Source organism: Cynocephalus volans, chromosome 10 (genome assembly GCF_027409185.1).
Source record: "Cynocephalus volans isolate mCynVol1 chromosome 10, mCynVol1.pri, whole genome shotgun sequence".
Lineage (NCBI taxonomy): Eukaryota > Metazoa > Chordata > Mammalia > Dermoptera > Cynocephalidae > Cynocephalus > Cynocephalus volans.
Window position 1 is genome coordinate 29,575,498 of NC_084469.1, and position 23,548 is coordinate 29,599,045.

Sequence of the window (23,548 nt, forward strand, 5' to 3'; positions counted from 1 at the left end):
CAGTGACCTTAGACAGGGTAGGGCAGACAGTTGTGTATGAGCCAAGGCCTGATGTTACTGAGGAAGGTGAGGCGAGGTGAGGTTCTGGAGGATGAGGGCAGAGAAGGTGGTATAAACAGGTATGGACAGGTGGTCCACCCTTCAAAAGAGATGAAGGCTGCAGACTGAAGGTGTCTGAACACCAGTGGCACTGTCCAAGGAGCTGAAAGCAATTGCCTGCCCCTCTTTCCTCAGTAAGCAAAGATGGGAAGAAGGCTCTGGAACAATTAAAGGTGCCCTTCTTAATCTACAGTGACAGAGTGATGATTGTGCAAAGCAACTGGCTTATTCAGACAGCCAAAAGAAAAAAGAAAAATATCTGTCATCTATCTATCAGTGTTTCAGCATAAGCCCTTTATGTGTGTGTAATTTGGATATTTTCTTCATTTATTTACTTATTTATTTTTAAAAAGATGACCAGTAAGGGGTTCTCAACCCTTGACTTGGTGTTGTCAGCACCGCGCTCTCCCAAGTGAGCCACGGGCTGGCCTTGGATATTTTCTTTAAAAAATTTTCCCATAAGTGTAATTGCTGAGTCAAAGGATAAAACTTACACAATTTTAATGCTAAAGAAGAGAGATACAGCCAGAGTCTTAATATAAAAAGTCCCACAGCTGTTAACTCAAAAGTGATCAGGCATCGGACACTGGTGGTGGAGAAAAAATTGGTACAATCTCTTTCTGCAGGGAAAATTGTCAATGTGTCAATATGTCTAAAAAACTTTGACCTATCACCTCCACTTCTGCAAATTTATCTGAAGGAAATAATTGCACAGATGTGCAAGTCCGTATAGGCCAGGAGGTTCAAAGAAGCATGTTTATAATCTTGAAAATAGACATGACTTAAATATCTAGCAATAAAGGATTGTTCAATAAAAAATAGTATATCCATGTGATCAAATATCATGCAGTCATTAAAAATGATGACAAGAATCAATGTTGATTGAGAAGAAAAATATTCATGATATAGTGCTTAGTAGACAGAGCAGGTTAGAAAAAATCATATATATTATTATCCCTTTAAAAATTATATTTTGTATCTATGCATAAAATGAAAGACCAGAAGGAAACACCCTAACATGTCAATAGTGGTTATCACTAGGTAGTGGGATTGTGGCTGATTTCTCTTTTCTGAGTTATTCTTTCCCATATTTTTATTTTGCCTTATATTATATTACTTTTAAAATTGGGGGGGCAGAAACAATGAAAGGTAGCATATGTAATTAGGCCACTAGGCATATTATTTGTACATTTTACTTATTTTATTTTATTTTTATTTTTAAGTTGATGGATAAAATTTTATGTACTTATTGTGTACAGCATGATGTTTTGATATTTTGTACATTTTAATCTTATATTCACATAAAGATCTAGCTGCACTGAAATAGATTTCTTGGACTCTGTGACTCTTCACTTCACTCTGCTCGAACCTCTCTTCTCCCCACAAGCCCCCCTATTCTCTTCCCACCAGGCTTCCTCAGTCAACATTCCTTCCAAAAGTGGGCCTTGCTCCTTATGACACCTCTCTCAAGTGACTCAGCCTGGAAAATCTCCCAGACTGTTGTCCCTTACTGAGCTTCCCTGCAGCCAGACTTGGAGGTCACAGGTCCCCTGGGCTGTGGGGCCTGGCGTGAATGAGATCAGCTATAGTGGCAATTCTGGGGCACTTAACAATAGATCAAAGTCCACTGCCAAGTGGTCACCTGGGCTGGGCCAATAATGGCCCTGACAAGCTACTGGGAAAGTCTGGTCTTCAACCTTTGGACTTCAGCCATGGGAGGACTCAGCAGGAGTCAAAGTCCTGCTCATTTAGGTTTGGGTCATAGATGTGCCAGCTTCTGTTCCTAAGCCTGGACATAAGAGTTAGGCAGTAATATGGAGACAAAGGGCAGGGAAGAGTCCTATGAATGCAGGAGGCCATTGAATCTCTCAGGTGCAGCCTCTTCACCCACTGAGATCAGTCACTTTCTCTTCTGATTTACTTCCCCAGAGAAACATTAGGGCTGACACCTTCTTGGTGACTTTGGATTATGAGTTTATATAGGATCTCAGAGTTAAAAAGACCATTAGAGAGAATCTGTTTTAACCCCCATGCATTATAGAACAGAGAGGCCAAACAACTTGCCCAATGATACTCAGTTTATGATGCAGCACAAATCAGAGCCCAGGTTTCCTGATTCTTAGCTCAGAGCTCTTACTTTAATAAAGTACTCTTTGTTTTCTTCACAAAAGTAGGGTATTTCTAAAGCAAACTGTCTTATGGTTTGGGTCATCTTACGCCTGAATCAACCCTGACACAATATGTGACTGTAATCATCAAAAGTGGAAAATAAATGGGTCTAACCCATTTAGTATTTTATAAATGAGAAACTGAGGCGCAGAGAAATTACCCAGGATCACTTGGCTATCCAGGATTTTAACCAGACCTCTGGTCTCATTCACAGCTGTTTCCATTATAGCCTGCCCAGGCCCTTAGCCAAACAGGACTGAACTCCAGGGAAAGCAGGCTTGTGTCTCTAGATACACACAATCACCAGGAACTTTAGAAGTAGGCAGTTATTCTCTGCCACTCCTTCCTCTTTCTTTTAGTTAAGTGTTCATATGTTCAATTACTAGAAAGGTGAGTGACCCAGATTCTGCAGATGGTGGTGATGAGGAATAATTCCCAGCCTAGGAAGAATGAAAGTGAGAAGTAGAGCTAGAATAAGCATATGTGTATGTGAGCGTGTGTGTGTGCGTGTGCGTGTGCGTGTGCGTGTGTGTTTGTGTGTGTGTTGGGTGGGGGGAGTTAAAGCTGAGTCTGAAGGTGTTATGGGGACCATATTTTCCAAATAAAATATTGAGACTATGGTCTAATGCTTCATTTAATTAAAGTGCAGAATATTTGAAATCAGGATTGTCTTCTTTGTAGACAGTTTGAAATTCTGAAAAATGTCTGTGAATGATTTGCTCATCTGGATTGCTGAGGCCAGACAATTGCCAAATCTTAGAGCAGGTAATGACAATGAATCATAGTGTTCTGCCCCTGGCTTCTAGGTTGGTAAATGTCTCAACTGTCTGAGATAAATGGCTGCACCTTCTTTTCCTGGCTGTCTCCAGGGATATGATACCACATCCCTTCACATATTCTCTAAGAAATTACACAATGAGCAAAAACAGAGATAGAGTACACTAGTTTCCCCTGGGACCGGAGCCTGGGGTCAGCCTCACCCTCATGAATTGCACGTTCCTCAAAGGAAAATCAGGGACTATTCTTAAAGAAGGAGACATGGATAGCAAGGAGGACAAAAATATCTCTACCTGTAACAGAGACAATGATGACTTCCTACAGGTGACATGCTAGAATCTCTGTGCTGGACATGGTGGTTGACTCTCAGTGTCTATTCTAGTGGGTTGTCCTGTGCTGCAGAGGCTGGAAAGATAGAGCTCTACTTCCCAGATCGCATGCAGCTCAGATTCTGGGTGCAAATTGGGTTCTAGGTTGCCACATAAACACATTTCTTTGAGATTCGAAAACTGGAAATGAGGTGGAAGTCATGCTTTCTTGTGGCGTTTGGCTGCTTGCTCCTGACAAGCAAGGCCATGAGATGCCAATGTCAAGTCTCCAGGTTCAAGGTTGTTGAGAGGAAGCTGTGGAGGTAGCGATGGCAGAATTCCACATTCCAGCATCCAGTTTGGGATGGTGGCAGCAGACTCAGTCTCAGCTTCCTGGTACCTGCATTGTAGCTAGAACAGCAGGTCTTAGGGCCAGCCCGTGGCTCACTCGGGAGAGTGCGGTGCTGATAACACCAAGGCCGCGGGTTCAGATCCTATAGGGATGGCTGGTTCGCTCACTGGCTGAGCGTGGTGCTGACAACACCAAGTCAAGGGTTAAGATCCCCTTACCGGTCATCTTTTAAAAAATAAATAAATAAATAAATAAAAGAACAGCAGGTCTTAGAACTCAACGTTCTTGAGGGTGGCAGAGGTAATGGCTCCCCTGGGAGTGTTCTGGGAGTCATTTGTGAGAGCAAGCCTTGAGCCTGCTCCTCCCACCCTTCCAGGGATTGGGTAATCTCTCTGTTACATAGACTAGGAGTGTCGCATAATCTTTGTGTTAAATCCCTTCTAGTGTTTTTGTTGTTATTTGGGTGGGGTTTTTTTTGGTGGCTGGCTGATACAAGAATCGAACCCTGGACCTTGGTGTTACAGCACCATGCTCTAAACAACTGAGTAACCAGCCAGCTCTCCTTCTGTTTTTAAATAGTGAAGGTGATTTTGTTTCTTCACTGGATCCCAACTGATATACCTATGTGGCTTGAAGAAGCACCTATGTGATTCGATTCTGATATGACCTCTAACAGGATGTTTCCTCTCCTTGAGAATCACTGACATGAAAGAATAATGACGTGGAAAGATGTTCTTGATACACGAAGAGATAAAAGGACATTACAAAGTTGCAAATAGTCTGATTCTCTGCTCCCCTGATCCCATGTGTGAGTTTATAGCCCAGATGTCTGCCTTGGAGATTGCCAATATTTCCAGCCTTAAAAGGTCATACTTTTCCTGATGATTTTTTTTTAAAGATGACTGGTAAGGGGATCTTAACCCTTGACTTGGTGTTGTCAGCACCACGCTCTCCCAAGTGAGCTAACCGGCCATCCCTATATAGGGATCTGAACCCGTGACCTTGGTGTTGTCAGCACCACACTCTCCCAAGTGAGCCACCGGCCGGCCCTCTGATGATTTCAATAGAATGATTCCAGCCTCTATTCCACATATTCATGCCCACTCTCAAAAAACTAAGATTTTTCAAGGTGCTCATTTTTCTCCTGGACACTTCAAAATTCTCAGTCTTCACTCTCCAACTCCTATTCTGTTTTGCCCACCATTTTTTTTTTTTTTTTGGCAGCTGGCTGATATGAGAATCCAAACTTTTGACCTTGGTGTTATCAATGCACTCTAACCAACTGAGCTAACCAGCTGGCCCCTTGCCCACCATTTTTGTTCCACACTGGACCACCTCATTCTTTTATTCCCCCAAAATACCATACCACTAACCTCAAACTATGTGGGCAGCAGATTTCACTGAATGTTTGAGGTACAGAATGACAACACACTACATTCTGGGTTATGGCTGAAAATTGGACATTAGATTTCGCTGTCCAAAATAATCACCTGCCATTCTCTTGCCTTAGGACATTTCTTGATGTTCAGGTGTTTCCCACCTCCCCCAGAGCTGCCCAGCCTATACTGTGCCTTTGTGCAAATTAGAAAAAATGCCTGCTCTGATTGGGGCTGGTGCCGCACCTCCCAAAATGAACATGTGGGCAACTGGCGAATCTATGCTTCATCCTACCCGGGCAGCTGCTATTCAGTTTCTGTCAATTGTAGCATTGCAGGAACATAAGCCAGGGTTGCCAGGCCTTGCAAAAGAAAAAAAAAAGGCCAGAAACCTAGATTCTTATTTTGAAATAATAAACTTCATTTGTTAGTAACTAACAAGCAAATCAAAGTATTTTATTAAGTACTTGCTATGTGTTGGGAACTTTCCTAAGCACTTTATAGGTGTTAATTATTTGATCTTTATAACAACCTATAAAGTGGTTACTATCATTATCTCCATTTTACAGATGAAGAAACTGAGGCATGGAGATTAAATTATCCAAAGTCATATGGATAATAAGTGGCAGAGCAGGATTCGAGCTCAGGCATCTGGGTCTAGAGACAACCCCCTTACTTATTATGCTTTATTGCTATGAACTGAATTTTGCCCATGCATTGCAAGGGTTTGTTTTGTTTTGTTTTACAGTACAAGCTTTATAAGGAACAGGGGAACACATTTTTCCATATTGTACTCTGTCCAGCAGAGTCAGGGCTCTGGGGATGTTGCTCTTAATCCCCAATGGAGGCTTCAAGCTTTGCCTATTAGCATGTTCTCCAGGACTCTGGTTACCAGATCAGCACCAAAGTTGTTCAAAGAGACATTCTTCTCTCTGCCAAATGCATAGCAGGCCCACAGCTTGGGCTGCGCATCGGAGCATTCACGGATTAGGATGGGAAGATCGGGGTTCACCTTTTTAAGCTCCATATAGCGTTTCTCGATAAAGTCCCTGACGCTGGGCGAGCACTGTCAAAAGTGGATGTGAATCTCACACAGGCCCAGCTTTGCTCACTGTGGCGGCTGCCATCCTCGCTAGTCCTGAAGCCTCCCATCCCCTACTGCAAGCTTTTGATCCTGGCCTGAGACCAGCGCATCTCGAAAGAACTTTCTGCAATGATGGAAAAGTTATTTTATGCACTGTTCAACATGGTAGTCACTAGCCATATGGGTCTATTGAGTACATGAAATGAATGAGAAACTGAATTTTTGTTTTTATTTAATTTAATTTTTAAATTTTTAAATTTTTTTCTAAAGATGACCGGTAAGGGAATCTTGACCCTTGACATGGTGTTGTCAGCACCACGCTCTCCCAGGTGAGCCACAGGCTGGCCCTTGAGAAACTGAATTTTTAATTTTACTAAATTTAAACAGCTTCATGTGGCTAGTGCTTACCATATTGACAGTGTGGCTCTAGACCCTTCTCCCTTCTCAAGCTGTCAGTCTTTAACACTTTAGTTCCTAACTTCCTCCTGGCAGAGCATTTTATTCCTCATTTTGTTTTTTCAAAAACATTTCCCCCCTTGTCTCCCGTGTTCTGGGGCAGGGAGCACTTTGGCTATCCATCAACTTATGGGGCCGAACAAACTATTTTCCTCCACAGAAGAATCATCTTGCTCTCCCAGGAGCAGAAATGCAGCAGTCCTGGGTCTTGTTTTCTAGACAGCATTTCCCTCTTTTTGATATACATTGATATGTAGAAAAGAGACTGAAAAGATATATACCAAAATGTTAACGATTATGATTGGGTAGAAGAATCATAAGTCACTTTTATTTTCTTTCTTATGCCCCTTTAATATTTCTACATTGAACAGGTAGGCCCTTTGAAATCAATTAAAATAGTTATAAAGCAACTCTCTTCGGGATTCCTAAGAGGTCAGCAGAGGAAAATCTCTAAAAAGGAGGCTTAAAACTGTCCAGAGAGCAACCTGTCCAGCAGGGGTGAGGGCTGCAAAAGGGATCCTCAAGGAGAAAATGGAACTGAGGGTTATCCAAAAAGTTTGACTATGCGGAAAATTGGACTAAAAGGGGTTTACAGAGTCCTTGGAGGGTGTGGGAAGACTCATAAATTCAAACAAAGCTGGGCACATGAAAAAAAGAGGAATTCACTCCAGGGAAAACAAAAGAGAAGTGTACGTATCATTGATTCTGTCATCATGGATGTTTACATAGTCATAATAATGAAGGTACTAAGTGTGGCTTTAAACAAAATTGTGTTAAAAGACATTGAGAAGGTAGGTGAAGAAGTGAAGTAAGACGGTTAAGTCCCCCATGTTCATAGGAAGCCCATGGCCAATATCTGCATATGTGGGTAAAATATACAAGAAATATCAGTATAAGCTTGTTATTAGAGATAGGGGGGTAGATAGCAGAAGAAACAACTGAAAAGGAGTGAAAAGTGGTTGGAAGGCAGTTGTTTTTCCTTTAAGACTTTTTCTTCTATTTGACTTTTCAGTTTTAAAAAAAATTCTGTACCTATATGATTTTATTAAAGATTAAAATATTAATGTCATTTAAAAAAAATTCCCTTCAATGACCAGAAAACAAATGTGGTACTACCTCGGCTTTCTCTTCCTGGCCATGTCAAGTGGGTCTCTGTTTCCCGGTCTCGTCCTGATTGGACCACATTTTTCTCAGGCACGGTGACCAGCATGGGACATCCCGCCCATGCAGGCTGAATGACTATGACTAAGAGGACAGGAAAGGAATCTGCCCAGCACATCAGTTCTGACAGTCCCATCTTCCTGGGTCAGCCAGCATTGCAGAGTCCTTTTCCACAAGAAAATGTCATTGCTGAGGCTGATGCAGCAGCAGGACGGTCACCCTGGAGAGGAAGCCTAAAGCTGGCAAAGGGAGTATAGAGAGAGAAACAGCCAGAGTGTGGTTCTACCGATCAGTTACCCTCTCCCTACATGTCCCATTGGGACCCAGCAGTGTGCCACCATAGGGGTGAAGGGAAGAGTACAAGGAGACAGACAGGGTCTGGGGTTCCCGTGGGCTCCCTTCTAAACAATCCAAGGAACAGGACCAATTCACAAGGTCCATCCTAGGTGATCCAGGGCATTCTCCCCACACAATCCCATTGGAGGAAGAGGTTTTTTTTTTTAAATAGTTTTTTTTTTTTTTTTAAAGATGACCGGTAAGGGGATCTTAACCCTTGACTTGGTGTTGTCAGCACCACACTCTCCCAAGTGAGCTAACCGGCCATCCCTATATAGGGATCCAAACCCATGGCCTTGGTGCTATCAGCACCACACCTTCCCAAGTGAGCCACGGGCCAGCCCTTTAAAATAGTTTTTAACTAGTTTTAAAGTTGTGATAACATAAACCTAACATAAAATTTGTTAATTTAACTGTTTTTAAGTGTGCAATTCAGTGGCTTTAATTACTTTCCCAAGGTTGTACAACCGTCACCATTATTTCCAAATTTTTTTGTGGATAAACTTTTGCACTTACTAATCATGTAACAACTGCGTGTTGGATTGTCATTGTGTGAATTCCTAGAAAGTGAGCTGTGGGCTGTGAGGGGGAGTTGATCAAGTCAGAGACAGCTGGGACCAGCCTGAGGGATGTCACACCCGGGCCCGCAGGTCTGCGCATCTGTCAGCTGTCATGGGATAGGTCATTTGGTGGCTTTACTTAAGGAGAGGAATTATCCCCTGAACTAGAACCTGGGCAGAGATCATAATTAATTGGTGTCTTACTACTCACAGGATCTTAGAAAAACCTTCTAATTTCATTGGTCTACCAGGGAATGCCAGAGATGAAGGAGAACTGGTTTGGTCTGTGTTTCTCCATTTGGGACAAACAGTTCCCTGGATATACACAGTGGTGTGTCCAGGACACGTGAAGTCCCAGGATAAACATGGAGCATCTTGCTGGAGCATTTGTTTGATTCGATAGGAAATAATTTGTGTTATTTTATTTTATTTTATTTTAAAACAAATGTGTATGTATGATGGGACAGAAAACATCTTATGATAAAGTTTAAGGGTAAAATATGAGGTTTTGAAGAAATTATACTTGCTGCTTTGCGCCTTACTCTCAGACTTCCAGGAATATTTGTCCCTTTCCCCTAGTGGTATTTTGGTATAACATACTGATTATGAATAGACTCTCAAGCCAAAGAGCCCAGAGTCAAATCCTTGCTCTGACATTTCTTAGCTGTGTCACTTTGGGCAACTTAATGTAACCTAGACAAGTCTCAGTTTCCCAATCTATAAAATAAGAAAATGACTGTACTTAATGCACAGAGTTGTTATAAAGTATAATTCATTGTATAATGAATACCTATAAAATGCTTAGCACATACCAAGAATTCACTAAGAGTAATAGCAATAGTAGTAGTAGCAGTATCAGATGGAAATGTTTCAGACCTTTGGTTCTTTTTTCAAAGTTTTCAAACTTGCAAAAGTAATATCTGCTGATAGTAAAATTCAAGCAACACTCTCCCTGGGTTCCTGAGAGACAGGGATGTAGGCCTCAACCCTACCCCAACCACCATACATCCAGGCCAGCAACGGAGCCAGCCTGATGCCAGGGGTCCTGAGACTGGGGCCTTGGGTCTTAGCTCCATCCCGCTGCCACACATCTAGGCCAGCAATGGAACCAACCCAGGATCCTGAGATGGGGGCTGGGCTAGTCCCACCCCCACCTGCAACCAGATCCTAGAATGTACTTATTAACCACATATGTTTCTTTGGGGTGTGTGACTTATCTGCTCATGTCCTTCACCAAATTTATTTCTTTTTTTTTTTTTTGTCTTTTTTGTGACCAGCCGCACCGCGCTCACGCACTGGCCATCCCTATATAGGATCCGAACCCGCGGCGGGAGCGCTGCTGCTCTCCCAGCGCCGCACTCTCCCGAGTGCGCCACGGGGTCGACCAAATTTCTGCTTAGATTTTTCTAATTCATTTTGAAAAGACTTCTTTTTGCAATAATGATGTTAATCTTTGTGTGTTATAAAAAATAGGGAGGAGAATAATGGTTACCGGAGGCTGGGAGGGGTGGGGATAAGGGGAAAGACAAGGGGTGAACTAACGGGGACAAAACTATGCTATCTACCCTAACTGAATCCTTGTGCAGGACGTGCATGTATTGAACCAACACACTGTACCCCACAAAAATAAATATAAATAAAATTGAATTAAAAAAATAAATTCAAGCAATAAGAAGTAAATATAGAAAATAATGAACATTCCTGGTCCCCCTAAATTCCAGTGACTAGTCAGAGGTAAACACAGATAGCCGTTAGGTATGTATCCTTGCTTCCAAACATTTTTAAAAATTCAGACATTTATTGAGCACCAACCATGTACTTTGTACCTGTGTTGCATTTTCATTCTTCTTATTCTATTGGGCTTTAGGGCATTCTGGCTGCATTGCTGATCTTAGCCTTCTTCTAGAAACTTGTGACAGCTCATGCAGGTGAAAATGAATGGAAAGACGGCTCCAGAACCCAGCCACCATCTACAACCTCCCTCTAGGAATACCATTCCTACGAAGGATCTCTTATGGAGAATGGAATCTGATGAGACTTTGAGAGACTGTGGAGCTTCATGTATAATGGCCTTGGCACATTCCTTTTGCTGGCTTTGACTTCAGGCTCCCACCTAGGTATCGTGATTCCATTACACTCTATGTGTGAGAGGAGGGTGGTTGAAGGTTGAAGGCTGATGGAAGCCGCTAGGCCTTTGACTTCATTTCTGTGTTCCCCGCTTATTCCTCCTCCCTCTCTACTCAGCCTTCTCAACCAATCTCAAGACCTTCCTCCTTGGTCACTTCCCCCAGGCAGCCTTTGCGATGTCCCTCTCCCAGTGTGAATCACATGCCTGTCCACCTGCATAGTGTCCTCTGTATTTCGTTGTGGCTCCACAATGTGCCGCATTGTGATGCTAGTTTAGTTGTCTTTGTTCTACACTAGATTAGACATTCTTGAGGACAGAAAATGTGCCCGTTTTCTCTTTACACCTAGGGCCTAGCACAAGGCACATGATATTTATAAAATAAAAAATATATTGACTAGATCATAGGTGTGGTCATCTTTTTACAAAGACGGATCTAATCATTTTTCCCATCCCTTTATGCAAGTCTCCTTTGCAGGGTGACCTGCTGTCATCAAGGGCTGGAAATTATTTCTCCACTCCTTGAATGTGGGTTTGGCCAGTGGGACATTAGCAAATGTGATGCAAGCAGAGGCTTGAAAAGTGCTTGTGCAAAAGGGATTATCCCTTTGGGGTTGTGACGCTAACACTGAGACTGTGGTGTGAACAAGCCTGAGCTAGCCCAATAGAAAGGTCTTGTGCAGGAGGACTGAACCCAGCCGTCAGCAGCCTGCCTATGTCCAATTGGCCAATTACCAGACATGTGAGTGAGGCCATCTTAGACCATCCAGCCTCTAGATGACCCTAGATGACTACAGACACGTGAATGACTCCAGGCAAGGCCAGCAGTAAAACCACCCCAGTGACACCAGCCCAGATTGCTGACCCACTAAGTTTGGGGATGGTTTGTAATGCTGTAATAGGTAACCAATTTAGAAGGAATTAATTTATATACACTTACAATTAAACTAAATTATATTAAAAACAAAGGTTATAAATACTCAAAACTCATTACTTCCTAATTATTTTACTACATTTTACTATTATGTATGTTCATGAGATTATTTACATCTATTATATCTGTGTCATGGAAATATTATATAATGGTGTGTTACTGAACATTTCTTCCGAACTCCATGTTCAATGATGTCACGTTGGAAGTTTGAAATTGGTCATGATGGGAGTATTTACACTGTGGAAACTGTCATATTCTACAAATCAGGGCTTCCCCCTCTCCAAACAATCCAATTGTTTAACATTTATCAGCACTGTTTCTTATGGGTAACCACGAAGAGGATAAAAATAAGTGTGTCTTTTGAATGAACAATAGAGAATTTCTTCTATCCAATGTAAGGCACTAAAGGAGAAAAAAAGGAAATATGATAAATAGAAAATAAAAATTAAGAAGCAGGAATAATTACATTAAATGTAAATATATTGAACTAATCTATCAAGAGACTGTCAAACTGTATTAAAAACAAATCAAGCAACGTTGTCCAAAAGACTTACTTAAAAATAATACCATAAAGCTGAAAATAAAGCAACAGAAAAAGTTAACCATACAAATATGAACCAAAGGGAAGCATAGTAACAATTTTAACATCAAAATTGACAAAACAGGGCCGAGCCCGTGGCGCACTCAGGAGAGTGCGGTGCTGGGAGTGCAGTGACGCTCCCGCCGCGGGTTTGGATCCTATATAGGAATGGCCGGTGCACTCACTGGCTGAGTGCCGGTCACGAAAAAGACAAAAAAAAAAAAAAATTGACAAAACAGAACTTAAGGAAAAAAACAATCATGGGGGCAAAGAAAAACAAAAAGGGGCCACAGATCAAGAAGATATAAGAACCACTAAATACATGTACCTAGTTATACACCCTGAAATCATGTATAGTCATAACCAACATAACTACAACAAGAAATAGATCAAACACCACTTAGAAACTTGTACCTCACACAGACAAGAATGTAGACAATTTAGATGACTTAATAAATCAACTTGAACTAGTACTTGTGTGTAAATAAATAAATATGTTCCCATACCAGCCAGCCATCTAAATAAATAAATAAACAAATACATATGTATGTATGGGTGCATGTTTGTGTATGCTTCCCCTAAATATAACCACCCAAAAGTGTATATTTTTTGTAACTACACTGAAAACATTGACAAAATTAACCACGTACCACGTCTCTAAGAAAACCTCAATAAAACCCAAAGGTCAATATCACATATGCTTTCTGTCCATAATGCAATAAAAATAAAAATCAGTAAAAAGGATAACATTAAAGATTCTTTATGTCTGGAAACTAAAAATTATACTACTATATAGCCCTTGGATCAAAAAGGAAGTTATAACGCATATTTATAAAATACTTGTATTTGAATGACAAAACAGTACACACCAAAATATATAGGACACCGTTAAATAGAGTAAAATATATAGCCTTATATATATAGACAAATTTATTAGAAAGCAAATGTGCTAAGCATTAAAAGCAAGAAGTTAGAAAAAAGTAACAGAATAAACCCAAAGGAACAGGAAGGAAGGAAATAACAAAGATAAGAAATAAATCTTTATCATTGATAAAATGGATTATCAAGAGAGGAACAACTAATAAAATCAAAACCTTTTTTTTTTCTTAATTTGCTCCTTAAAGCCTGTTTTTTAGGGGCTGGCCAGTTAGCAGTTGGTCAGAATGCAGCCTGGTAATATCAAGGTCAAGGGCTCAGTTCCCTGTACCAGCCAGCCACCAAAAAGAAAAAAAAACGTTTTTTAAAAAAGCATACTAAGGGCCAGCCCATGGCTCACTCAGGAGAGTGTGGTGCTGATAACATCAAGGCCACGGGTTCCGATCCTATATATGGATGGCCGGTTTGCTCACTGGCTGAGCGTGGTGCTGACAACACCAAGCCAAGGGTTAAGATCCCCTTACTGGTCATCTTTAAAAAAAAAAAAAAAAAAGGCATACTAATACTATACAAACCTCTGCTTAGACTACTCAAGAAAGAGATGATGCAAATAAAATAAAAACATAAAAAGGAAAATAGTATAAACACAATAGAGATTTTAAACACTAGACAAAAATGAATAAATTTGTGGGAAAATATAAAATGACAAAATTGGTATGAGAAAAAATAGAAAAGTTGAGTAGAATAAGCATCATTAAAGAAAATGCATAGTAATAAAAGACCTCTGCCTACCTACCCCCCAAAAGCAATCCAGATTCAGATAGTTTTGTAGGCAAATTCTACCAAATATTAAAATAATTGATAGACGATTGCTTTATACAAATTGTTCCAGAAATTAGAAAAAAGAGTAAAAGCTTCTTAACTCATTTTAGGGCTTAATATCACTTTGTTTCTAACCCAGATAATGACAATAAAAAGAGAAAAACCTAAAATCTAGCAATAAATACGTTTTCTTATAAATTACCCAGTTCCAGGTATTTTGTTACACCATACGGTGGGTTTGGAGTTAAACCTTACAGCCCAGCCATTCTACTCCTAGGTATTTACCCAAAAGAAATGAAATATATGTCCATTCAAAGGCTTATACACAAATACTTATAGCAATGTTATTCACAAAAACCAAAAACTAGAAACATCATCAGGATTCAGCTGGAATACTGCATTGCAATACAAAGGAAAAAATTACTGATATATCGAACAACATGAATGAATCTCAAAATCATTAAAATGAATGAAAGGAAAATGGAAAACTAATCTATAGTGAGACAGGCTCTGGTTGCCTAGAACTGGGGCAGATGGACCAAAAAGAGGCACAAGAAATCTTTTGATGGGCCGGCCCGTGGCTCACTCGGGAGAGTGCGGTGCTGATAACACCAAGGCCCCGGGTTCGGATCCCATATATGGATGGCCGGTTCGCTCACTGGCTGAGCGTGGTGCTGACAACACCAAGTCAAGGGTTAAGATCCCCTTACCGGTCATCTTTTAAAAAAAAAAAAAAAAAAAAAAAGAAATCTTTTGATTAGTATCTACTATCTTGTAAAAAAAAAAAAAGGAAAGAAAAAAAATCTTGTTGGGGTGATGAAAATGCTTTATATCTTGATTGCAGTTCAAATTATACCCTTTAAATAGATGTAGTTTATTGTACATAAATTATACCTTAATAAAGTTGATTTTTTAAAAAGCAAAAAAATAAAATAAAATAAAATAAAATAAAATAAAATCTATGTAATTTATTAACTAACATATATGTGAAAATGTTAAATAAAATATTAACTAACCAAATTCAATTATGTATAAAAAAATATATAACAAGTAAGAAGGTAAAGATAATTTGACATCAGAAAACCTAACAAGGTAATTCATTAACAAACTAAGGAAGGAAAAACATGGGATTATTTAAATAAATACAGAAAATAATTTGATAAACTTTAATACCTATTTACCACAAAATGATAAATAGAAAACATAAATTAAGAAACAGAAATAGTTACATTAGATGTAAATATGTTGAACTATTCTATCAAGAGACTCTCAGATTGGATTAAAAACAAATAATTAAAAAACAAGAATTTCCAGAGAATTTAGAAACTTAAGTTCTTAGAATAGAACTTCCATAACTTTGATAAACCACTTATGATCCTTTATGTACAAATGTAACACTTGACAGAGAAACTTTAGATAACATTCTCTTTAAGATTACTAATAAGACAGGATACCTACTAATGCCATTACTGTTTAATATTTACATCATGGCCAGTAAAATATAGCAAATTTTAAAATGAGATGTATAAGGATTAGAAGGTATGATAGGTAGAATAATAGCCCCCAAAGATGTCCACTCCCTAATCCTCAGAATCAATGAATATTTTACCTTTCGTGGCAGAAGAGACTTTGCAGTTGTGATTAACGTGAGGATTCTGAGATAAGGAGATTAACCTGGATTATCTGGGTGGACCTATGTAATCACAAAGGCACTTACAAGTGAAAGTGGGAAAAGAGTCAGAATTCCTCTGGAAAATGTGAAAAACACCAGACCAGCCATTGCTGGTTTTGAGAATGGAAGGGGCCACTAGCCAAGGAATGCGAGCAGCTTCTAGAAGGTGGAAAAGGCAAGAAAATGGATTCTCCTCTAGAACCTGTAGAAAAGAATACAGGCCTTCAGCACTTTGGTTGCTCAGTGAGATTCATTTTGAGCTTCTGATCAATTTTAATAAGATAGTAAATTTGTGTTGCTTCAAGCCACTAAATTGGTGGCAATGTGTTACAGCAGCAATAGGGAATTAATACAAAGGGAAGAGACGAAATTATTATTATTTGTAGATGGTATAATCATCTATATATAAAGGCCAGCGGAATCAACAAAATCTTGGAAATCTTATGGGTCATTCAACCAAATGGCTGTGTTCCTCACCTACCATTATGCTACCAAGTGATAAGCCTTACACATGCAAAATTTCTAATTACCTTTCCTGTGCCTCGCTCTTAAAAATAAATGGAATGCTTTCTTTGTCAGCACATATACTAAAATTAGAACAATACAGAGAAGATAACACGGCCCCTGTGCAAGAATGACGTGCAAATTCATGAAAAAAAATTTAAATAAATGGATAGATAAGGATCAGACATTTGATGGAGCTTGGGTGAGACAGAGACAATGCAGAGAAAAGAAGAAAACTTTAAAAAAAACCCCACCCAATTACAGTGAATATTCCCAGATCTCAGAGAAGGCATCACATTTATGAAAGAAAAACAGGATGTTTTTTAAAAGGAATGTTCAGCAAATAAGAAGTTAAAAACACACCAATAGAGGGCTGGCCGGTTCAGCTCAGTTGGTTAGAGCACAGCCTTGTAACACAATACCCGCCAGCCCCTAAAAAATAAAAAATAAAAATAAACATATGCCAATAGAAAAGGTTGGAAGACAAGGTTAAGAAAATCTCTTAAGATGTAGAATAAGAAAGAGGAAGAGGGGAGAGTAAAGAAAGGATTGTTTGTTTAGAAGATCCAACAACAAAATAATAGGAGTTTCAGGAAAAAAAGAGAACAGAGAAAAATTGTTGGGAAGAAAGCATTACAGATAATTTCCCAGAATTAAAAGATGAATTTTCAGGGCTGAGCCCGTGGCGCACTCGGTAGCGTGCTGCGCTAGCAGCGCGGCGACGCTCCCGCCGCCGCGGGTTCGGATCCTATATACGGATGACCGGTGCACTCCCTGGCTGAGCGCCGGTCACGGGGAAAAAAAAAAAAAAAAAAAGATGAATTTTCAGATGAGATTGGGCACATTGTATGGTATGGTATGGCCATAGACAAAGGATGAATTTTCAAATTGAAAAGCCCTGACAACCGTCCTGCATGATTATTGAGGAAACACCTGAACCAAGCCAATCTTCATGAAATTTTGGAACACTAGGGACAGTAGAAATCTCTTTTTTTTTTTTTTGACCGGGAAGGGGATTGCAACCCTCAGCATGGTGGTGTCTGCACCGCGCTCAGCCAGTGAGCGCACCAGCCATCCCTATATAGGATCTGAACCCGCAGCCTCGGCGCTGCCAGTGACTGCACTCTCCGAGTGAGCCACGGGGCCGGCCCGACAGTAGAAATCTTAAAAGAAAACAAACAGGTCATATATAGAGTCAGGAATCAGAATGACTCTGGATCTCTCATAAACATTGGCTTCTAGAAGACCGTGAAGAAATGCTTTCAAAATTCTGAGGAAAAATTGATCTCCAAATAAAAGTCTAGTCAAACCATAATCCAAGTGTGACAGGGTAATAAATACATATTTGCACATGCATGGCCTCAAAAAATTTATCTTCTATGCAAGTAAATTTCTCAGTGAGTTCCAGGAGGATGATTATTGCAATGAAGATAACACGTGTCCATAGAATACGGTCTCTGACATAAATTAGAGACCAAGGATGGACGTGTGAGGAAGTCCAGACAATAGTTCTTCAGCAGGTTTCAGGAGTAACTCATCTGTATTGGAGCAGGAAGATAGAAAGCTTCAGGGGAAACATCACCAAGATAGCTTTCCTGCTGTGTTTGCCTATATTGAGAGTTATGCTGCAGATTTTGCATATGGCAAAGGTACAGAGAAAAGCAACCAACCAACAGAGCAAGGTCATCTCGAATGCTGGGGAAAACAAAAAGTTGTATAAGACAGGACATGTAATCGTGGCACATTATGAACAATATCACATGGTTACAACAAGTTAGGCACTGAGTATTGATTTAAAAATGATAATGGAACCATATTGGAAGGATGATGAAGGATATGTATGTGAGTGTGTGTCCGTATGTCGACGCCTGGTGTAAATTAGAGAAAAATCCTATTTCTATAGTAAGTAGACAATAGATTATATATAAAATGGGAACATTTACAAATGACTGTAAGTGTCTTGTTTAGAGATATGAAGATAAATACAAGAAGATCTAAGAGGGGGTAGGTGGTGGCTTGTGGGGAGTGAGACTTGGGCCTGGGGAGAGATGGACCAGGGGGTTACTAAACTTTATTAAAAACCTTATAGATTTTATTTTATTATTTTATTTTATTTTATTTTATTTTTAGCCACTGGCTGGTATGGGGATCCTAACTGTTGATACTGGTCTCATACCACACTCTAACCAGCTGAGTCTATTTTATTTTTTAAATTTATTCACATATATTATTTAAAAAGTCAATTCTCCCAAAATTAATGTGTACATTAAATGCAGTTCCATCCAAAATGACATGAGGATTTACTGAGAAATTTGACAAACTTTTTCTTATTAGAATAACTAAATTGATTTTGAAAACAAAGAGCAACAAGAGGAAAGTAGCTCAGATTTTATGATATTCTATGGAGCCACAGTTATAAAACCAGAATGGTGACACTACAGGAACAGAAACATAAGCCAGAGGAACAGAACAGAGAGCTCTGAAACAGATCCATACATCTGTGGGAATTTGATATAAGACCAAAAAAAAAAACCCCACAACAAATCAATACGGAAAGGACAAATTATTAAGTAGGTGATGTCAGGAGAACTGTCTCACTATTTGGAGAAAAATAAAGTATGATTCATATCACACATCAATCTGCACTCCAGAGAAATTAAATACCTATATAAAAAAGAAAAAGAATACATAAAAGACAGGAAACCCACCAGGAAAAAAATGTGTAAAGGCTATAAATAGGTAACTCCCAGATGGGGAAATGCAAATGACAAGCATAAGAGATGTTCAAACTCACTGGTAATCAATTAAATGCAAATTATGACAATGAGATATCATTTTATACCTATCATGGGGCAAAAATTGGAGAGTTAGAAAACAGCAAGTGATGGTGAGAATTGGAGAAATGATCATCCTTTTGCGTCATTATGGGAATTCAAACTGGTACAGATGTTCTGGAAAGAAATCTAGCAGAATTGGGGAAGTCAAGGAATTCAAGGATGCCAAGATCCAATAACCAGCAATCCCAGCCTGGGGTATGTACCAGAGAGTTTTCAGGTTCGTAAGGGGCCACATGCAAGGACGTTCACTGCAGCTTTGTTGTGGAAATGAGGAGCTGGGGCATCCTAAGTGTCCATCACCAGTGGAGTATTTGGGTGCATCCTGTGTAATGCTGCTCAGCAGTAGGACCTATGAGCTAGATGTACATTCAGCAGCAGGAGTAAGTCATAAAAACAGTGTTGAGCAAAAAAATAAAAGACACAGAACAAGATTCTCAGGCCAATGTAAAACACACACACAAAACAGCAGTACATACATACATTTTTATAATACATAGATTTCCAAGGGCACATTTCAAACACATAACGGTGGGTTATGTGGGAGGGGATGGAGTATGTACACCAAGAATAAGAGAGGGGTAAAAATAAGCAAAGGACCTTACACAGACCATATGCACTATGAACCAAAGAATCTGATGAGCTCAACTCTCAGCCTACAAGACATCCCCCGCCCCCAACATTTTTTGGATGCAATTTCAGCAAAAATCTCAATGGAATTTCTTGAGGACTTTGCAATATAATTCCAAGGTTTTCCTGGAAGAATAAATCATGAAGAAAAAATATAAAAACTGAAAAAAAAAAAAGAGTATCTAGCAGTGACTTGGCCTACCAGATAATAGCATGTATAAATAATGCAGCAGTCACTAGAACAGTAGGTTATTGGCACAGGAATAGACACAAGAGTCAATAGAACAGAAAATAAAGAGCAGAAATGGACCCAGGAATTTGTCAAAAGCTACTAGATGTTGAGTGGCATTTCAAACAGTGGGGGAAAGCTGGATTTGACAACAAATGATTGGAAAATTGACTAATGATTTTGGGGGGAACTTAGAAAAATACAGACCAATGATCAAAACCTTTGAAAGCAGACAGACTTGGGGTTTGAATGCCAATTTGTAGCTGTATAATTGCAGACAAGATACTTAACCTCTCTAAGCCTCATCTCTCTCTCTCTCTCTCTTTCTCTCTCTCTCTCTCTGGCAGCTGGGTGACATGGGCATCCAAACCCTCATTTCTCTCACATTTAAAAGCAAAGTAATAATGGATAATGGGCGTAAAATAAATAAATAAATAAATAAATAAACGGTGCCTGTCACACAAAATATGCCTCATAAAAGTTAGCTGTTATTATTTCTTCTACCCTATAACACATGCAAAGTAATGTGCAAAAGGAGACCATAAATGTTCTAGAAAGAAAGTAAACGAGCATTACTATGATCTTAGGAAGCAGAAAGACTGCTTAGGGTCCAAATATGACCCTAATGGTAGAAAACATGAAGGAAAAGGTAATAATTCTGACTACCAAAAAACCCAAAAAACAAAAACTTCTTTAGGCCAAAATCCGTCCTCAAAGTCAAAATACAAATGGCAAACTAGGGGAAATATTCACAATAAATGTGATAAACAAATCATTCATAGTTTCTGACTAGTCAACAAGGAGAACAAGGATACAGCAATAGAAAAATTCGCCAAGAACATTAGAAAATAAACAAAACAAAAAAGAGATTTCAAATAGATAAAGGCCGGGGAGGGAACATTTAACCTCTCTAATAAAGAATGCAAATTAAAATGAAATCCCATTTTTCATGTAGCAAATTATCACAACAAATTTTTATGGTAATATTCACTTTTACTTAGCGTATTTTTGAATACCTGACCCACTCACCTCCCATTTTCAGATAATTCATTCCCATCAGCAGCCCTTGGTTAGGACGCCACTTGTCAAGGCAGTAGGAAGGACCAAGGCTGACTGAAAAAGGATGGACGCCTTATCGGAAGGCAGCCAATGCACTGAAAGGTCAGCTATCTGTGGTTTATGTGGCCATGTTGGAAAAGAATAACTTGACCCATCTTCTTTCTCAGCAAATAACTCAGAGGGAAGTTATCAATCCAAGGAGGCCACTTGAACTGAAACACCTAAAGAACCTAGGATAGGGCAGCATGTTTACAGGCCATGTGCAAGCCAGAGTCATAAAGGAATAAGATCCAGTGGAAGAGAGCTGGGAGGAGCTAGGAGAAAGCTGAGCCGATAGACCACAGCAGCAGATAAACCATCACAGAGAGACAGAGAGAGTTGGCTGTCTTCCATTCAGAATGACTGTCTCCAGCCCTCCCAGAGGCGCCATGGTTCATTTTTGCTTGTCTCAAATTTCTTTATTTTTATACTAAAACTTCATTTACTCAAGCTATTTCCAGAGAATTTCTTTTTCTTACAACAAAAAGGAGTTCTGACAAACATGACATGGATGAGACAGAGGCAAAATGATTGTTTTCATGCTTCTGGAGGGCAGTATCGGACACCTTAAAAAGGAGATCCAGTAATTCCACGTCTTGTTTCTAGTCATCAAGATGAAAGCACGGGGCTAGATAGAACATAATATTTATCAAGTGTTCACTATATGGACTAAGTGCTTTACGTACATCATTTTATCCTCATGAGATTAAAAAAAATCCCCATGCCGATGTTATAGATGGAGAAATTGAGGCACTGAGACATATGGCAGAGACAGTGTCGCTCACCCAGTGTTCCACTTATGCCCTCACATTTCCCAGCCCCTTTCAGTCAGGTGGGGCCAGGAAAGCCTATGTGTGATTCTCCAGCCTTTCTCTTCCCTTGCCATGGTGTCCAGAAGGGCCGTGTCCACATGAGGTGGTGGAGCCTCCATTAACCTGGTACTTTGAGTGTCTTTTGGAGCAGAGCCCCCCACTCCTCCCCACCGGCCCACACGGGATAGAGAATATACACTATAAATAAGAAATAAATCTTAATGTGTTGTCTTACCAAGATTTCAATGTATTGTTTTGTTGTTTTAACTGCAGAACAACCCTGACTACTTTAACTAGTCCAAGGGATCTGGGTAACTTACCCCAGGGAACACAGCTGTACATGGCATTGTCAGGACTCAAACCCAGGTCCACCTGTGCTTTATTTATTTATTTTTTTTATTGTGGTAAAATGTATGTAACAGAAAATTTACCATTTTAACCATTTATAGGTGTATTAGTCTGTTTCTGTTGCTTATAACAAAATACCTGGAGCTGGATGATTTGTAAGAACACAGAATTTATTGCTTACAGTTTCTGAGGCTGGGAAGTCCAAACACATCTGGTGAGGGTGTTGTTGATGGCTCACATGGGAGAAAATGGCGGAGCAGTGAGAACTAGAGACTAACCTCCTCATTCACTCTTTTTAAAGCCCTCAGAACCATGTCCTTGACCACCATTTTTAATCCATTCACTACAGCATGGTCCTACAATCTAATCAGCTCTTCAAAGCCCCACCTCAGTTACGATAATAGGATTTCCCACTCTCAACAGTCATAGTGGGAATTAAGTTTTGGGGGGACATTCAACCTAAGGCAATAAGCGTACAATTGAGTGGCAGCGAATTTATTCACAATGTTATACAATCATCAGCACTTTCCATTTCCAGGATTTTTTCATCATCCCAAACAGAAACTCCACTACCCGTTAAACGACATCCTATTTTCCCTCCACCAAACCCCGGTGACATTTATTCTACTTTCTGTCCCTCCGAATTTGCCTATTTTAAGTACCCCATATAAGTGAAATCATGCAATATTTGTCCTCTGTGTGGCTTATTTCATGTGGTATAATGTTTTCAAGTTTCATCTATGTTGTAACATGTATCATTTCATTCCTTTTTTTTGTTGGCTGCCAAGTATGGGGATTGAACCTCAACCTTGTTGTTATCAGCATCATGCTCTAACCAACTGAGCCAACTGGACAGCCTCACTCCTTTTTATGGCCAAGTAATATACCATTGCAGATACACATATACATGTATATATATACATATCTCGCATGTTGCTTATTCATTCATCTCTTGATGGACATATGAGTTGTTTCCACCTTTTGGCTATTGCAAATAATGCTATTACCTCTGTTTGAGCCCATGCTTTCAATTCTTTTGGGTATATACCTAGGAGTGAAATTGCTGAATTGTTAATTCTATGCCAAACTGTGTTCTTTTTTTAAAAGTCAAGTTCATTAAGAAATAATTTATATACAGTAAAATTCACTTTTTCGGTTTATAGTTCTATGAGTTTTTCCCAATACATGTAGTCATGTAACTACCAACACAGTCACAACACAGTATTATTCCCTTTGCCCAAAAGTCCCCTGTTTTCCTTTGTAGTCCACCCCCTACCTTTACCCCTAGCCCCTGGCAACTACTGACCTGATTTTCGTCCCTAGAATTTTTATTTTTCCAAAATGTCAAACAAATGGAACCATTGGAGACTGACTCATTCAGCACAATGTATTCATTGTGAGATTCG

The 23,548-nt window shown here is 39.6% G+C and overlaps 1 non-coding gene across 1 annotated transcript; it reads left to right on the forward strand.

Moving 5' to 3' along the window:
* The first annotated feature begins 16,250 nt into the window (after positions 1-16,250).
* Positions 16,251-16,356, forward strand: LOC134389806 (U6 spliceosomal RNA). The gene has a single exon (XR_010024776.1). It is a non-coding gene; the product is annotated as a U6 spliceosomal RNA (small nuclear RNA).
* Positions 16,357-23,548: the final 7,192 nt, after the last annotated feature.